This window comes from Indicator indicator, chromosome 15 (assembly GCF_027791375.1).
Source record: "Indicator indicator isolate 239-I01 chromosome 15, UM_Iind_1.1, whole genome shotgun sequence".
NCBI lineage: Eukaryota > Metazoa > Chordata > Aves > Piciformes > Indicatoridae > Indicator > Indicator indicator.
Genome location: NC_072024.1, coordinates 12,669,845 through 12,688,878, shown reverse-complemented (window position 1 = coordinate 12,688,878; position 19,034 = coordinate 12,669,845). Strand labels below are relative to the sequence as shown.

Genomic DNA, 19,034 nt, shown 5'->3' with positions numbered 1-19,034 from the left:
GTTTTCTCTGATGTAATTATTGCTTGACGCTGCAGCCCTTCCAAGCACCTTACACGAGGAAAAAGAGAATTAAATATTAGAAGCCTAAAAATAAAACTGTTAAAAGGAGAAAGAAGCTGTTTTGTGAGCAGCAGGAATGGTGCCTCTGGGAGAGGATATGTTGAGCCAAAGGAGACGTTCTGCTTTTAGGCAGTGCCTTTTGTTGCATTTCAGTGAAGTTCTGTGCTTTTCTCAAGTTCTTAGGTGCAGCTCTTTTAGAAATGAGCCTGTTCTTTCTCTTTGCTTTTGCAAAACCCACGACTTTCATACCATTTCCCAAGCCAGCATTCTAGTACAGACTGCAGCCAAAATTTCCCTTTCCTAATTAACCCAGAATGGTTTTTGAAGAAGTTTTAGCTGCAGAGAACATCAAATTTAGCTCTTAGCCTGGAGCCAAGCTCTGGGCTAAAGAACACATGTCACTTTAGGAATTCATGCAGATGCACCTTGACATCTGGGATGGGATATGTCGTCTGCACACTCCCCTGTTGAGATAACGAGCAGTGGTGGGAACTGCTGATGCTGCAGGTAGGGCACAAAAGGTTTTCCCCATTCATTACAACACTTTTATTCAAGTTATGTAAATAATTGCAGGAGACTTCTTTGACACATGCAAGCCTTTTCTGTTGGTATTTGTCCATGTGATAACTCAATCACTTCATTTCCCCTCTGGGTTGATTCTGAGGGAAGCGTGCTGCAGAGTTTCCTAAGTTATGGCCCTGTGAGGGATGGAGTTATCTGTTGAGCCTTCATTTACCACAGCTAATTCCTCTGTCTTGTGAAAAGGAAGCCAAAAATATGCAACCCATACGGTTTTCTAGTGTGATTTGGGAATGCTCTTAATAGAGCCTGGTTTACATACCTGGTGACCAATACATGCTGGAATTCAGGTATGGAGAGTGGGGCTGGAAGGAACCCTCAGAGATAGTGTGCTCCAAGTCAGGATCAGCCATATTTCTCTTTCTGCAATGACTGTAGAAAAACTCTGGTTGAGTGCATTACAGGAGAACAAATGAACAGTCACTAAATGTCTCATTTACGTCAGGTCCCTTTATGACTCCATGATCTGGGCACTCAGCAACTGAAGCATCAGTATCCCAGCTCTGTGATGTTCAATATGTTCTTGAGCTTTCTCTTCTGCACAGCTGTGCCTCATTTTCTCTGCACTGTAAGGGATGGCATTTGGAAAAGGCATGGAAGAGTGACAGAGAGAGATGGCTCCATGATAGAATCTCTCACAAAATCTAGTCCAGATTGAACAAAGGTAAAACCATGATGAGCATTGTGTGCATCCTGTCCAGATCATCTATGGGAATTATTGGATGGTGGCTTCGAAATGCTGAAGCATCACCATTCACTCCAGATGTCTCATTATGAACCCATTCAGAATTAAAGCAGAAACAATGATGTGAAGCCTAGATCCTTTGAACCCTCAAGATTAATTTTTCTGAGAAACTGTCTGTTGGCCAAGAAATATTTGTGGAAAACAACTGGGAGAATAATTTAGACTAGCAATAGCTTTTGGAAAATTGTAAACAGCTGGGACACCATTCCCAAGCAGGGGAAAGTAGACAAATCCATTATTTTCTATGACTTACTGCTTTAGCTCTGGTAGCTGCATTGCTTTCAGTTTGATGGGGGTTTGTTGTGTTTTTGCAAAGAACTTGCTCAACAAAGAAAACATATTTTCCCTCTGGGATAAATAACCTCCTGTAATTGCACAACTCCACTGGTTTTTAATCCAGTCTGTGTGCCCACAGTCAGTGGTCTTTGGTTTTTTGGCCAAATACCAGTATCTGCAAGCTTCATGGAAAACCTTTCCTCTTGAGCTATAGAGCACCATAAGGTTTGTAGTTCCACAGGGGCTGACTTGAGCCAACAAGCAGCAGGGCATCATGTCAATTTCTGCAGAGTATAAGCTTTCACCCATAGGAATACAAGCCATATTTTCTAGCCATTCTGCAAAGAAAGCCCTCTGAATACAAAGTGAGGCTTTCTCGATTTCCTGAACTGTCTCTCAAGAGGGAGGAAAGACAGGAAGGGTGATCTCCTGTGCTTGCTTGCCTGTTTGTTCTTAAACCAACTGAGGACTAGTTAAATAATACTACTACCCTGTTTGACTCTTCTTTTTGGCAGTGAACTCCAGCTGCTCCCAAAATGTGGTAGTTTACAGTTGCATGTGAGACATCAATAGTGTATTTTAATGCTGACAAAGTCCAAAGATCTTCCTCATTAATTCCTACATGAACACAACACAGGAGCCCTGTTGCTATAAGCAGCATGAAGTTTCCCCCCCAAGCCTGTTACACAAGGTGAAGCCCAGCTGTCATCTCTCAGCCTAAGATGACCCTGGTAGGGCTGCTCTGTGCATTTGTGTCTCAGTGCTTCTGGTGATTGTAACCCACACACTGAATTGCTTTCATAGCAGAAAGGGGAAGAACCCTGTCCTACTCTTTCTTTTTTCCAGCTCGTTCCTAAAGAGATTATTATTTTTGCCCATGCATCAGTAAGGTGGAGAAGTTTTGGCCTGAAATCTCATAAAGTGCAGTCTTCACTCTGTCTGGCCTAATTGTAAGGGTTTGGATTTCTTCTTTTTCTGCAGTAGTAACATGTGGGACGGTGGTTGCCTCCAGTGGCTATTTAAATTGAACACAGACCTACTGAATAGACCAGCAGATCTCTTTCAGAGGGAGAAAAGGTAATAGGAGAAACTGCACTCCAGTTAACATTGCCAACACGTTTCTGAAGCAGAGGATGACACCCTTCTGACTTCAGGACATTATTAATGCCTTTCTCTTACAGAACATGTGTTCTGGAAGCCTGTAGCCATGTCATCCTCAAGCTGTCATTTCATGGGGATACTGCAAGTAAGGTACAGCTGGGCTGGCTTGGGATTGCACAGGAGACATCCAAACCACTACAGGTAATTCCGCTGATGTTAGAACCCTCCTGGAGGCAAGCCTGACTCCAGACCCAGTGAAGTGCCAGCCAGTGCTCTGTGCAGGTTTGCAGGTGAAGCTGACCAACCCTGTGGCCAATGTGCAGTCCTGGAAAACCCTGGGAAGCATCTGCTCAGGGCCATATTTTTACATACAGGCAAGTTATGCCAGTGAACTCCCTGGATATGTGGTCATGGTAAGACTGAACCAGTGAAGGGGAGCTGAGCTGCCCCCATGCCAGTGCCTCTGCAGACTGCACATGGAGATTGTCCTGCAGGTTTGGCAACAGCAATGCTGTATCAAGCCAGTATCTCTATGCCCCATGCCTCACCCAAGCCTTCTTGTGGCAGCACAAATGCCATTCAGGACCTCAGCAGTGAGAGGGCTCTGGAAAGGCTGAAGTGGCTGATGAGTTTTGGGAGGAAGGGCATGAGGTGCTCAGCAACAGGTTTGTACTCAGGTAAACTGCTGGTCCTTCAGCACAGTTTGTTTGCATGGCCTTTTCCTAGCTCAGCAGCAGGGATAGGTTCAGCTCCTCAAATGGAAGCAACTGGGCTGTTAGCCAGGCACTGGAGGCTATTTCAACACAGAGATTTATGATGAGCACAGGGAAGCTTTGGAGGGGGTTGTAGCTGGGAGAGGGTAGTCCCTGGAGAGAGCAGCAGACACATTGCGCAGCCTTTGATGTTCTGGACCAGCCTCTCTTTTCCTTGCCTGTGCTGGAAGGGTGCCACAGAGCAGTAAGCATCAGTCAAATCTGCTCCATACCACTCCCTCAATGCCTGCCTTAAATCTGCACTGGAGCATGGTTTCACTACTTTATTCATCCCTCAGGATGCCAATTCAACTCGCATTTCCCAGCTTGGACCCAAAGGGTTAAGGTTGGATGTTAACTTCAAAGCTGAGCTCATTGGGCTCCATGAGCATCTGAGCAGTGTGGGTCATGGACATCTTTGTGAGTAGGTGCCTTCTCTCCATGCTGTGAAGAGCAGATGTGGCATAAAAGCTCCCTTTTGGAGAGGGCATGATTAATATTTGCTTTTTAGAGGATGACAAATATATTATATTCGCCGACATGCACACGCATTCTCTCCTCCTGATGGGTGACCTCTGTCTTAATGCCAAGCATGTGAGGTCCAGCTCTGTAAACGAGGAAGAGAGCTTTGCAAGCTCATTAATGCTTTGAAGTCGCTCATTAGGAGCAGATTCCTTGAGAGCCAGTGAGCGCAGCACCCTTTGTGAGGTTGGCTTCATCTGATATTAATGCTGGTGCTGCAGCTGGAGGCATCCAGGGATGCTGAGCTGCGATTCTGTACACATGGACCAGCACGACACACTGCTGTGACTGTAAGGCAAAGGGTAAAAGGGAAGCAGGGAAAGTTATTTCCCCCTCTTTGCACCTAAGGGGGTGACTTTTCCTCCTGGTAGCACTTTTGCATGTGAATATGTTGACTCAGTCCTCTGCTATAGGGTGCCTAGGGTTCTTTTGCCTTGTTCACTAGGACTTGTGAATTACCTCTAGAGGATAGAGTGACGACTCCTGGATGAGGAGATCAGAACCCTCTTTTGAGGGCTTTTTTTCTGGTCAGTGTCTCTCACCTCTGCAGTAGCCAACCACAAGCCTTCCAAAAGTCTCAGCTGCTCCAGGGCGTAGTCATGAGCAGTCCCTTGGGAAGTGAGGAGGGAATTGCTCTCCTCTTCAAGCAGGACAGGACCAGTACAACCCAGTCAAGTGTGTCTCCATCAGACAGAATCCTCTGATAAAAGGGCTCGGCCAGGTTTCTCTGTGTGATAGCATCCCCATTTGAAGGTGCTGACCTGGGAAGGCTGAGAATAGCTGAAATCAGAGAGAGAAATTATCAGGCTCCTGTGGTTTAAGCACTAAAGACCTCCTGCATGTGGGTACTTGGGGACTGTGGGTTTGAGCCTCATCTAATTCAACAAAGGGGTTTGTGTCTTTTTTTTTTTTTTTTTCAGATGGCAGAAAAACAAGCTGTACTTCACCCCAAAGGACAAAGAAAGACTCTCCTGTTCCACTGTCTTTTCCAGCTAAATGCCCTACTAGAGTCCCAAATGTGAACTAGAGGGGGTGAGAAGTGAGACTTGAGGTACAAGGACAATGTTTTAACTGTGTGGTGTTTGGCTGAGTGCTGTTGGGCTGTCAGAGCTGTTCCCTTCACCCTGGGCACCCAGCAGGGTCAGGCTGAGACCCTTCAGAGATGCCCCTCCTGCACCAAGGTCTCTGGTGGTATTATCACCAGTGACCAGGGCCTTGCACAAGGATCTAGTAAAGGTGTGTGCCATCTTCCACGGCTCATGAAACCTGGTGACTCACAATGAGCTATTCCAGCAGTTTGCTGAGTTAATTAAATAAAATAGCGGTGCTGAGCTCAGAAAGTGTCTTGGGCTGGGAGCTTGAGGGTTTGAAAAGGTGGTTGCCCTCCAGAGGAGAAGCTGAGGAGGCAGGGCAGACCTTACAGCCCACCAGGATGGCCGAGTGGTGAAGGCGTTGGACTTAAGATCCAATGGGCACATGCCCGCGTGGGTTCGAACCCCACTTCTGGTAAGAGCCTCTTTTTTTCTCTTGTTCCAGTGCCCCCACCCCAGCTTTTAGAGCAGCAGTTCAGAGCAGGGATGAGAGCTCTGGGGACTGTGCCTCAGGGAGCCTAGGCCATCCAATACCCCAGCATGAGGATCCTGGTGGGATCAAGCCACCTTACTATCCAGATTGAATGTGTAGAGAGACGTTAAGCCAGTCCCTCTGGCACACGGGTTATGGATCTCATCTTCCATGCAGGGAGTGATGAGACTGTCACAGGCTTGAATCCCACACGCTCCCAAAATAGCAACTTGTTTTTCCCATGGCAGAAATAGGAAGACTTGACTACCCTGAAGGAGGAATAAAAAGGTGTTGAGTTCTAAACAGCTTGGGCAAGCCACAAGTGGAAACCAGTGCAAACAAATGAGTCCAGGGAGATGGGTTTGGGGTTGTGGGTACTGCCTCCTATTACCAGCTCTGCTCTATGACCCTGAATCCATCACTGTACTCACCCAAAGCAACATTTGGCACTCTTGAGGGGGATTTGGCAGTGTCACAACTCCCTGAAGTGAGCCAGCATGGCAGGAAAGGGTTCCTGATGCTTCTGGTTACATTTGGGAAATAAATGAGAAACTGCAAAGTGCTCCTCTGCTGCGTGATGTTGCTGGGCCATTGTCAGTCTTGGGTCAACGCCTACAAATGCTCGTGAGATTTTTGCTCTCTTCCTTGTGTGCCACGGATGGGCACCAGACATTTCCCTCAGTAAAGGGCTAGCCTACTGGTCTGGGAGAGGCTGTCAGGTTTTCATTTGGCTGCTTTACTCCAGCCTGAGGCCAGTCGGAAATGTCCTACTGCTGGGACATGATTTGAAGTGATGGTGTTAATTTGGTTAATTAGGATTCCTGGGTAGTGTGCTCTCCTTGCAAATCAGCTTACCGTTGTAGTATCACTGCAAAGAGTTATTTGCTGGTGCATAGGGTTATGTATGAATTTATGATTATGATGTAGGACCATTAATTTCATGTTTGTGGCAGATGACACAGCTCAATTAAAAGTTGTGTGTTAAGATCTCTCATTGATATATAGGAGTCAGGTAGTGGCCACCAGGAAGGATTACAGGGCCTGTACGACTGGCCATATAACAAATGGGGCAGGACCTAGAGGGGAGGGTGCTGGGGATGAAATTCTATGCATATCTGCTAGAGCTGGCTTGCTGCCACTAACCTCAGTCATTAAGTGATGCAAAGAATGACAAATATGTCTTTGAGAGCACCTTTGTATCACACAGCCCACAGAGGCACGTGGATGGCTGAGTTAATTTGACTCAGGACTGAGGTCACAGTGTAGATCCATGTAAGAACGTGGGGCTGGAGATTTGAGGACTGAAAGAGCAATGAGTTCAGTGACCAGGGGAGGTGAGGGCAGTGGAGCTGCCTTCTTCCAGGCCACAGGTTTCCTCCTTCTCACCCCATATTCTCCTAGTGTTTGACAGAGCTAAAAAGAACAGCTTGGCCAATAGCCATTTCCATGTATCATATTTATTAAGATGGCTACTGCAGGTTAAATATCAATAGTTTATTACAGATAGATTTATTATAGATTAACCATGTAGTATGCACATCCATTATGTTGTGGTTAAAAGTAAACCTCAGTGAAAGGCTTTTAATAATGAATTTGTGTTGAAGTAGTGTACAATAATAAGTATCTTTAGCAATCTTACTCTCAATTTCACAAGACAGTTTTATGTTCAATAAGTACCTAGAGATTATTAAAAACATATTTATCAAAGATTAACAATGATGAAATAGATATAAATCTAAGCTGTCAAGCTCAGTATGCATATTTATAATAATCGATTCCTATATTAAAACTCAATAACTGCCTTGTTTAATCTAAATGAAATGGTTTTTGGATCTTTTAAAGTGCCATCTTTTGCTGTGTACTCCTGCTTACGGATCTCAGATTAGATCCTGGGACATTTCTACTTAAATCAAATATTCAGTCCAAGGCAAAGCAGTTCTAGGCTGTTTCAGAACACGGAACCAGAGCTTCAAAGGATGTAGGTCAAAGCCAGTTCACAAGCCCCAGAGCAGTTAGTCTAGCTTGCCCCAGCTCTGTATCCTTGAGAAGTCCTCATATCCAGTCTAAGCTACAGGTCATACCACCACCTCCACCCACACCATTTCCAGGATTGGGAGGCTGGAGCAGCAGCTCTCAACTTCTTTACAATCACAGATGCGCTCACATCGTTTTGGCTACAGAAACCCAATCCTTGTATTCCATTCATTATCTTGCACTTGAAGGCAGAGTGCTAAAGCGAGCTAACCATTTAGGAGGTAAACAAAGTGTTGTTGTTTTATCCCTGTAATGCTGCTGTTCTAATTGCTATCTGGTGTAACCAGTGCTGGTACTTGTGCTGGTGTCTCTGCCTGCACCTACCTGCAGGTGCTAGGAACTGTGCCCCAGACACCAACTCTTTGTGAAAATATCATGAGCTGTCTGGGTGTCTCATGGAGCACTGGTGGCCTTTGCAGCACAAGAGGACTCAGACTTCTGAGCCTTCTCCTGGCAGCAGACTGAAAATTCCAAATGGCATCCCTTAGCTGGCCTGGATTCAGAGCCTTGTCCCAGCATTTGCTGGTGGGTTTATCCCATGTTTAGGCTTGTGAGTGTACATCAGTGCAGTTTTGTGCTAAATTTAGGTTAGAAAACAAATCAGAGGCACACAAATTTGAGGAAGATCACACACTGTGTTTCTACATTATAAAATACAGGCTGTGCCATGACCCAAGGGGGCTCTGTGTGTTATTGGCCATGTAATATATTGAAGGGTACCTGCCTCTTGTGATGGCAGGATCTCAGAACACAGTCTGAGAGGGACAAACAACCCCCCACACTGCTGTGTCTCAAATACATGGTGATTTTCTGTTTCCCAATTGTCTGTTGATTTCCTTCCTTTATGAGTTTGAAATCAAGGCTTAGGCACTGCCTTCAGAGATGCTACTTCTGTGTTTTAGATGCTATCGAGCAGTTCTGTAGGATCAGATGTGTGTATGGAGCTGCCAAGAACTCTTCCAAGGTAGGACAGAATCAGGGCATGATGAAAGCAGCTGGGTAGCCTTTTGGAGATGGAGGGACCTGTTGGGGACATGATGGTTGAAAAGAAGTGGGGAATCTCTGGCCTGTGCAGGTACCTGGTATATGGAGATATATACATACATATATACATGTGTGTGGATGTTTATATATCTATATCTCCTGGTAGATGAGTTCCATCTGTACTTATGACATCAGTATATGGTGCAAGTGTCTGGCTTTGAGGGATGTGTTTGACTCAGAAGATTGCCCATACAACCAAGGAAGATGTTTCTGTACTTAGCTATGTAAGGGCAGAACTGGCTCCATTGCATGCTGTGAGCATCATATTTTGGCAAGGATTGGTCTGCATGATGCCTCCAGTGACCATCTGTTGCCAGAAACCCCTGACTTCACTTTTTGTTCCACCTGAGGAAACGTGACCCAAGCAGCTTTGAGGCTTTGTGTGTCTCAAATCACATACTCCTTTGTTGACATCAAAGAAGCTATATCTGTTTATACCTTGAGTGAGTTTGTCTCCTGTATATGTTCCTCAGCTGAACCCACCCTCTGGAGGATGCTTAGCTGGTAAGTGGGAGTTTTCCATCTTAGCAGAGGGCTGCAATTACAGAGGTGACCAAAGAAAAAAGACAAGCAGGCATGCACCACTGCCTTAATAGAAGGCAATGATTCTTCTGGGCTTCAGAGTAATATGGGAGATCTGGTTTTAATAAATTAACAGCCTACAAGTAACAATCTCAGGCAATTAAACTCTGGAATGAAGGCGAGCACCATGAAATGTATTCTGGAGCCGACGGGGGGGGGGTGGCAAAGACAATCCCTAAGCACTGGAGGAAACAAAAATGTAATAACAATGCCCCAGAGAGAGTGGGAGAATTTTGCTCGCCCTCTCATTTCTATTGTGCCTGCATGTGATATCTTGTCTTGCTCTCCATCACCCCTCCTTCTTCTGCTGGCTCCTAGGGACCTGATTTGGAGCCTCCCTGCACTCATCCAAGTCTCCACCATCACCATCTTTTGTCTGCTCTTACCCATGCAGGTGAGGAAATCCCCACAGTGAGGAGAGGATGGCTGGTGGGAGACAAGGGAAGTAGCTGGAAGCTTGAGGATAGCTAGGAGCTGAGGAGGGGAACAAATAAATATATAATAAACCAGCTAAGCTCCCTGTCTTGCATTAATAGCCTGTATGGAATCCTCTTTGCCATAGAATTCAATTTATTTCCATTTACAGGCTGTTCTTCTCAATCAATGCAGCTAATAAATAGCTGCTGATGGCCATGACCCCTGGGCTGAGGGAAGAATTTATCTTCTGAGCCAATTAAAGGAATTGAACAATTCCTGTTAATAACACTATGGGATTTTAATACAAGGAAAAAAAAAGCAACAAAAACCTCAACAAAACCAACAGCCAAAAACCAACCAACCAACCAAACAAAAAGAACCAGCAACAGGGGATGGAAAGAAATCCTCCTCCTGAGCCCTGCAGAAAAGGGTCAGGCAGGCTCTGCCAGGGTCGGGATTATATGCTTTAACTTGTCTTGTGAAGCTGGTAGGAGGATACAGCATTCCCTGTGAGAGCACAGGAATGCTTTTTTTTCTCTTGTGATGTCTTAAAAAAAAAAACAACAAAACCAATCCAGAAACCAAAAGCATAATGGCAAATTATGTTCTGTTGTTTCCAGAGCTGTAAGGGGTTTGAAGGGATTAGTGAGCCCCTGTGGTGTGGTGGGAGAGATGGACAGGCCAGCTGTGATGCCTCTTGCACTGCTGCAATGGGCAGGATGCCATTTCAGGAGTGGGGATTTATCTGGGTGCCCTGTGGGCGCAAGTGCGATTGGACCCAGGAGAGCAGAGCCTTTCACCTTGGGCACTTTCACACTCACATGGATAAGGCAGAGCAGGTATCTCCATGGCTTTTCTTCTGGGGCTCCCAGTAGAATCACAGAATGGTCCAGGCTGGAGGGGACCTCCAAAGGTCATTCCAGTCCAACCCCACCCCCAGCAGTCAGCAGGGACATCCCCAATCAGATCAGGTTGCCCACGGCCTCGTCAAACCTCATCTTGAATATCCCACAGTCTCACAGTATATTAGAGGTTGGAAGGGACCTGAAGAGATCATCAGGTCCAACCCCCTCCCTGCCAAAGCAGGGTCACTTAGAGTAGTCTGCACAGGAATGCATCCAGGTGGGTTTTGAAAGTCTCCAGAGAAGGAGACTCCAAAACCCCTCTGGGCAGCCTGTTCCACTGTCCTGTCACCCTCTTATTATTGTGAACACTGAAAAGAGCCTGGCCCCCTCCACTTGACACCCATTATCACCCATCATCATAATTAATTTTTTTTCGGTTGCAAAAATCCTCCCTGATCTGCCTAATGCCCTCATGGAGGGATGGGAAGCATCCTTTGGGACCTGTGGGCTCCCACAGCTGGTATTGGAGCCAGTGCTTGGTCATGAGAGAGTTCGTGCCTTGGAAGACAGACAGGTGCAAAGGAGGTGGCAAGGGAAGCAGAACAGATACCTATTGAGTTTTCAGAAAGCTACATAACCCCAAATGGCAGTGGGTCTTCTCCACTCCATCACTCTCCTGTCAATGAAATCTCATGACTCCTGTTGGCATTGGATGAGAGCATCTGTCAAACATACACGTCTGCTCCCAACACTCCCCTGCTGGAGGGAAGTCTCTTATCTCCATTTTACAGATGGCAAGCAGAGGTACAGAGAGGTTAATTGACTTGCCCAAAGTCAGCGCAGGAGGTCTATAAGTGATGAGAGATCCCTTGAATCCCTGTCTTCTGGCTTAATCATAAGACCATCCATCTTCATCCTCTTCCCTCTCAGGATTCTCCAGAAACTGTGATAGCTCAGGCACTTGTATTGGCAAACTGCAAGTGGAGACACTGCTGAGCATTTCCAACAATGGTTCTGCAACCTCATTTCCAAACAGGACATCAATTTTGACCTTAAAACTTGGGAATTTCCGCCCTCCCCTGCTCCCAACTCTTTCCTATTTTTCTTTAGGAGCAGTGAGATAAATGTGCTTGAGCATGAGGAAGAGCATTTGCTCTTTGGGGAGGCATTTCAGAGACACTAAGGCAAAAGGGCATTTCCTCACTGCTTTGACAGAGAAAGGAAGTCTTTGCTGGGTTTTAATGTACTACTCCCATCAAATGATAAGCAGATTGAACCCACAGGTAGAAAACAAGTAGTGGCTTTTATTTTCAAGTCATCACCTGGTAACATCCTTCAAGGGCTCTGGAAATTTGTTTTTGACAGTCAATCCCCTAACAGTGTGAGCAAGTCTGTTTGTGAAGGGCCATTGAGAAATGTGGCAAGGCACAAATGTTTCCATCACAACGTCTGTTGCTTCAGAAGTGTGAATGGAAGAATCAGAGAGTCCTGAGTGAGCTGTTGATGAGCATGGGGTAGGTTCCTTCTGAGCCTGGGAAGGACATCACAACTCTTAAGTCTGCCTCTTTCAATCTGCAGGCTTTCTGCAATGCCTCTGTTCTTTCTTCTTGCTCTCTCATATTCATTTTTTATTAATTACCCAGTGACAATTTTCCCAGAGGACTCTAGTTTCCATTAATTATTAGAACTACAGCGGGAACACTGAGATGTTGGAGAGCTCACTTTGAGAACATCAGGTGGGAACATTTCCTAATGCCTACATGTGTATCATTTTGACATTCTTGCACAGGAGGCTAAATGACCTGCCTGGGATGCAGACAAACTTTTTTTTTTTTTTATTGCAGTATAGCACATTGAGCAAAGAAACTTTACTCAAGTGCTGGTTTGTTGGCCCTGGAGACTAACATACTTCTCAGCCAGAATCAATCGCTGTGCTCTGTGTATGATTTATTATCGTGTGTGTAGGAGAATTCATAGACAGCATCAGCATAGGACTGTGCTGCACTTGCATTACTGTTTTCTAATGCTGAAAACAGCAATGTGGCAAGAGTAGGAATAATGCTGGCCTGAAATCTCAGGTCCAGATGGTGGCTATCCCCAGTGTAGATGAATAATGAAGGTGAAGGAAGAGCATCTGCTCTTCCTCTCCTCCTGAAGGCATGGCTTTTATAGTTGTACCTTCTGCAGACCCCACACTATCCGACACAGGGGAATGTCTTGTGTAGGAAGAGAGCAACCTTTGAACAACTTTTGAGAAGGCTATGTTTTGTCTTTGAGTTGGAAAGAATGTAAACACCTTGTAACTGAAGAGACAGACTAGGCAGAAGTTGACTGGATATGTTGAGAAGCTTGTTTGTCAGTATTAACCTATTGTATGCTTTGCTTGGACCCATGTCAGTGAAAGGACAGCCAATTGGGATGTGACAGCTCTGTATTAGAAAAGTATATAAGCTGACTATGTAACACAGTAGTAAGCTCTTGCTTTGCTCTGCTTTTGCTTTGCTTGTGCTTAGTGCTTTGCTTAGTTGCTTAGGCAATAAATGCTTTTGCCTTTCACAATAAGAGTCTTCTTGTCTTCACCTGGAAACAACATGCAGCCTACAAAGAATAGAATTGTGTGTCTTGAAAGAAACAGTCAGGAGGCTCAGTGTCAAACCTGAAAGCTCCTTGGGGTGACATGGCTGGCTGAGTACTGCTGACAGTCAACTCCTGTTTGAAAGACTAGAAGCTGATATATTTATGATGCTGATCTGTGAACCTGCTTCTGCAGGTTACTGGAGGTTTCTGAGTACCACTGTTTCTAGGATTCTAAGTACTTCTGTGCAATCAGGAAAGCATTCCCCATACATTAACTGACCTTAGGAACAAGCCAAGAAGAGACAGGGTTTCCTCCAGAAAATTCTGACCAGGCTTGCAGAATCCTTCATGCAGTCACAGAAGTTTTTGGTGAGCACAATGCCAAAGCTGTGCAGGAACAGAGAGCAAAGCTCAGTATCACCTGCTCCTTTCAGAAGCTGAATGAAAAACAGTGCAGACATAGTGGGTCTCTGGATTTTAATTTAGGGACTCTAAGTTGCATTAATGGTTGGTACCTGCCTTCTCATGCTAACCCTGTCCTCCAGCCTGTGCTTGACTTTCTGCACAGGGCATCCCTGTTCAAACTTGCTATAACTGCATCCATAATGACTCCTCCTGAAAGGCTCTCTTAGGTGTTGCAGGGCAGTAACCCTTTATTACACATCAGCTCCCATGCAGTTTTACAGCATTGTTTCTATGGTTACCTGCCACCCTTTGTAACCCACAGAGCCCATAAAGAGGCAGGACTGCCTTTCACCCAGGCCAGACCTGTCATGTACAGTGGTGGGCTCAATACCTGATGCGGAGTGAAGTGCTAACCCATGGTTTGGTCTCAGTTGTGAAGCTGCAGCCCAGGGAGCTGCTCCTTGTGCTGGAAAGTGACAGAGATCAGAGGTGGGTGAAAGGGGCAAATTTTGTCAAGTTTCTGCTAATTGTCATGCTGCTCTCAACCAACCAATTTCTCACTTTGATGTCAGCAACCAGCTTGGATCTGCCAGTTGTTGGAGATCATTCAAGGATGGGGCAGAAGTGACTATGGCAATAGGTTTATTTGCTAAGCTATGCCCCTTAAAAGCTGACATGGACCTATTTATTTCTGATGGTTTTCTGGAATGAAGTCACAAACAGAGTATATAATTGGATTTGGCCTGAAACAGCTTTTACTTCCCAGAATAATGAATAGAATTCATTTCTATTTCATGATCTGGGGTGGCTTGTTTTAATGGCGCCTCAGGGCGAAAACAAGGATGTTACAAGAAATTTGTGAGGAAGAACCAAGGATCTGATCTGGATAACAGGACCACTCTGAAGAACGAACTGTTATGGGCATAATTACTTGACAGAACACTTTCTAGTGCTTAGCTGTCAGTCTGGTTGGACCAGACTGTGCCCACAAATCCGTTACTGCAATCTGATATTTGCTAGCTGTTAAACCTGCCAAATGTGTGTATGTGCAAGAACAGGATCCAAAATAGTTGAGAGGACTCACAAAAAGAAGAGATTTGGAAGGTCTCAAAGTGAAGCAGATTAAAACCTTATTTCCCTGGGGAGAAGATTGGCTTTTGTTGTAAAGATAATTTAAAATATCAAGCTCCTTCCACCAAAAAGCTTTCATCCTAAACCATAAGGTGTTTTCAGGGAACATTCTCCCCTTCCAAATGTATCAGAAATTAACAATTTTGACAATGTGTTTTCCACCAGTTCCAGGTAATGTACAGGATAGGTCCTTGAGATAGCAGTAGATGACAAATGGGGTACTACTGCACATAAAACTGTCTGCCCCATGAAGGCAAATTATGTCATGGGAAGGGAAACAGCCCTTCCTCATGTGGTTCTGATTTGTTCTCAAAGTGAACCACACACTTGGTCCTGGCCACCACAATGTGACCAAATAATGAGAGCTAGGAGGAAACTAAGAGAAGAGCAACGAGACCACCCCTTCTGCCTTCTGATCACTAAGTGATCAGACGTATGGAGAAAATGATTTATGTGGGAAGCCTCAAACTGCTAAACAAGGCTACGAGATGACAACACATACTTCTGTGTGTGAAAAGAAAAAAAAAGGTCTATAAATATCTGAAGGGTGTAAACATGAAGGAGAGAGCTGCAGTATCAAAGGGACAGCACACGGTACAGGGTTGTGAGCTGGCAGCTTTCCTTGCTGTTTGGAAGAGCGGATGGGAGAGCATCCTCCTCATGACTGCATTTCACTTAAGCCTATCCTTCTGTGACTCGATTTGGCACGTTCTACTCCTACCTGTGACTGTCGTTAGGACTCATCCCACTGAAATACTGCTTGAAAATAAAACAAAGCAACAAAATCTTTTCCCCTCCACTTAATCGTGGTGACCCCCAACATCAAGGAACACACTAAAGCCTGCTGAAATCAAATGGGGTTTTCCCACGAGGCTTTAAAAGCCACTCTTACCTGCCAAGTATCATCTGTCCTTGTAGTCACTCCCTTCCTCCTCAAGTAATAAGGCAACATATGGATCATCATTACCAGACCCCAAGACTGTAAAGAAATTGTTCCATATTTCCTATAGCTCTCTCTAGATATATGGTTGGATTCTCAGCTGCTGGGAAGCTATGCTGATTCATGGCTGCCAAAGACATTGTGTTTCGTCTTGTTTCCTCATCTCATTGAACTTTCCAAGGATCTAGATTAATGTAAAGGAAATATGACCTTGCCTCAGTGAATTGGTCTGGGGGCTAATGTGCTGAGTGATTTTTGAGCAAAAAGGTGTTTTTTTTTTTTTCCTCTCTTTCTTTAATAAAATGTGTTTTCATTCAGCAGCTTTGATGGAAAGCCTGGGAGGACCCATGATAAGTAGGTAACCAGAACAGACTCCTATTAGGTATCACTGTTACAAATCTATTAGTCCCAAACATTAGAGCATGTGCTGGACCTGATGAGCTACACTAGTGGGAACATGAGTCATTTTGTGAAATAGATGTAGCTTGCAAATCTTTTAGACTGTTATCCAATTCCTTTTCTTTCAGTTTAATTAGGATCTAAAACATGGCCTTAAGAATTTGCAGTAGAGGAGGGAATTCCATGTAAAGGACAGTGAGCCAGCTGCCAGTGTTTCCCAGCTCCTCTGCTGCTCAGCCTGCTGACTTTCATCTGCAAGGTGGCTTTGACCTTCACCCAGGGACTGATGGAGGCAACATTTCTTAGAGCATTGCAGGAGGATGGGGCTACTCTCGCTCACTTGAGAGTGGTGCACACAAGGTGGGTTGGTCTTGGGTTTCCTCCACACCCCTGCTGAGCTGCTGCCAATACCTGGCTCTCTGGGAGATGCTGGGCTCTCCTCCCAGCTGGCAGAGCTGCTTGCGTTGATGGGGCACCTAGCACCGGCTGGGGTTGAGCTGGGGCCCAGCAGGGCTCCTGATATGTGGAGGGGTCTGCCAAAAGCTCCCTAGCCAGGGTAACAAGGTGACAGCAGAGAGCAGCAATGAGACAAATCAGGTGGTGGTTCTTTTCCAGCCATATATGCAAAGCACCTCTAATGAGCGGAGATGAGCCTCTGAGATCTGTGCTGCTGCTGAATTAATATAAAATCAAACCATACACTTTAAAGACAAGAGCATTCAGTCCTTCTCATAACCAATGCAGGACATGTTTCATCCTGAGCATATCTGCTATCACTGGCGCACTTTTTGTTCTTGAATTCATCTGTTCTGTACCTTTGAGGACTGGCAGGATTAGCATTTGGCTTTGTAGAATTCAGAACCAGAGTTTTCGTGTCTCTCTCCTTCTTGTTTTGATTATTGTTTGCCCGTTCATTAATTTGTTTGGCAACATATTTCCTGTTGGAAACAAAAATAGCAGAGATAGGCAGAGACTTTCTTTGTGGACAGATTCCTTTGGAAACAGATTTATTTATTTATTTTAAAAGGTGGACACCTGGTTTCTTTACAAGTGAGTGAGTGTTGGCAGGCTGGGAAGCTGGAGGGGGAGGGAGGAGGGCAAGGAAAAATGCATCTGTTGAGAACAAATACAGCACTGTAAGAAAGCTTTATAATCTAATCCAAGATTGGGCCAATTGCCTTGCTACTTTAAACATATGGTGTGCTCCTATATATATATATTATGCATGAAAACTAGCTGCATGCACACAACAGTCATTCTGCAAGGTTTTACATGCCCTCTGCCAAATCCTGAACTTCTCCTCCTGATTCAAACCCAGCTCCCAGTGAAGACAATCAGCATTTATCTAAGGCTCAATGTATTTGGTGTACTCCATCCCTACGCTCTTACTTTAATCTCAGCTGGGTAAGGATTTCAACGTTTCATCCCCTGGCATTGAGTGCCAACCTTCCTGTTCCCTGGGGCACTTGAAGCTGGAAGCATGTGGTGAAAGAAATGCTACTGGGCAGGAAAAAAAAGCTTCACCTGCAGTGTGGTTAGCAGGCTTTGGTGCAATGCTGACACATCTGTATGTTAGCTCTGGCTCGTGCAAAGCTGTACATGGCATAGTCTGTCTTCGTCTAGCATCTCTAAGACGGTTTTCAAGACACAGCTGGGCAGGGCAGGCACTAGGGTCTACTAGGATAAGAGCTGAGGAGCAGCTGTAGTAAGCCCTGTGGTTTCTGTCCTGTTCTGACACAGGTTTTTCCTTCCTACTTAGCCTTAATCTGGTTTAGCTTCCTTTAGTTGGGAGGAAAACTATTGTTCTCGGGGAATGTCATCTTTACACTGCTTAGGCTGGCAAGAAGTTGAACCAGTGAGTGCTTGCATGTATTTCTTGGGTTCTCTCAGCACTCTGCTTGAGTCCCTACAGGAATGTACTTTCTTCAAGGGGAAAATATGTCTTTTTTTTTTTTTTTTTAATAGGAGTCATTTGAATAGTTGTGAAGGGGAGGAACCAGGTGATTGTCTTACCAGGCAGCCCAGTACCATCATGTTTTGTGTGGAATCATATCGTCATTTGTGTTGAAATGTTTGCCCTTTACTGAAGGTGAGAGACCAGAAGAGCTAACTGGCAGGTGGTCATTTTATGACATGATATGTCTTCTATCTTTTCAAGTGGTGACACTCCCAAAATGCAGAGTGAACTTTTCCAGATCAAGAAAAGCAAAGGTGCTTCAAACTGTTTGATTCAACATCGCTGTAGTTGAACCAGAGCCTCCTGTTGCACAGCACAACATCATCTGCCTGTCAAGACGGTTTCTGAAGGCCTGAGGCATCCAGAAATTATGTGAAGGGTTTTTCAAGAGTCCCTCTGCCATTAGCTCTGCAACAGAAAATTTCCAGGAGAATGTCATCTGTGACAGGTATAATTATGTCTAACGCAGTGTCGAAACTTTGCAGTTTTGAGGAACTTATTGTCAGTTTGATCCCTGTCCACCCACATCTCCAGCAGAGAGGGTCTGAAACCGGTCAATGCTTCTTCTAAGCTGGTATTAGTTGGAAGCCTGCACAAATTCTAGGAATTTGATTAGAATGATTATCCTCCCTCATTTTTAACACTGAACAAAGAAAGCTTTTTTTTTTTCTTTCCCCCATCTTTGAACTTCATTTTCTCTTCCACCCAAAATGTTATTGAAATCTCCTAGGCTTTGCCAGGTCATTTGAGGAATTCTTACCCTTTTCTTCCTACAAACACACTCTGCAGCCCTGCTGTACTCTCACCAAAATCCTACACAATTAGACCCCAAAGGACGATCCAAACTCAGGATTAATCTTGGGCACAAAGAAGTCTTTAGATCAAACATCCCCCACTACTGAGCAAAGCAAAGACTCTGAATGCACGGCTGTGCAATGATCATTAGAGGAACAGAAGATCTGAAGTTTAACACTCGCCCAGATGAGTGATGGATAAACATTGCTTTCTTAAAAAAAAAGCACTTTCTCATCCTCTTTAATCCATCCAGAATTTAACAACCGGGTGCTGACTGAGACACAGCTTGATTGGGAAGAGATGAAGGGAC

At 45.0% G+C, this 19,034-nt stretch overlaps 1 non-coding gene across 1 annotated transcript; it reads left to right on the top strand.

The window, feature by feature from the left end:
* Nucleotides 1-5,461: 5,461 nt before the first annotated feature.
* TRNAL-UAA (transfer RNA leucine (anticodon UAA)) lies at nt 5,462-5,544 on the top strand. The gene has a single exon. It is a non-coding gene; the product is annotated as a tRNA-Leu (tRNA).
* Nucleotides 5,545-19,034: the final 13,490 nt, after the last annotated feature.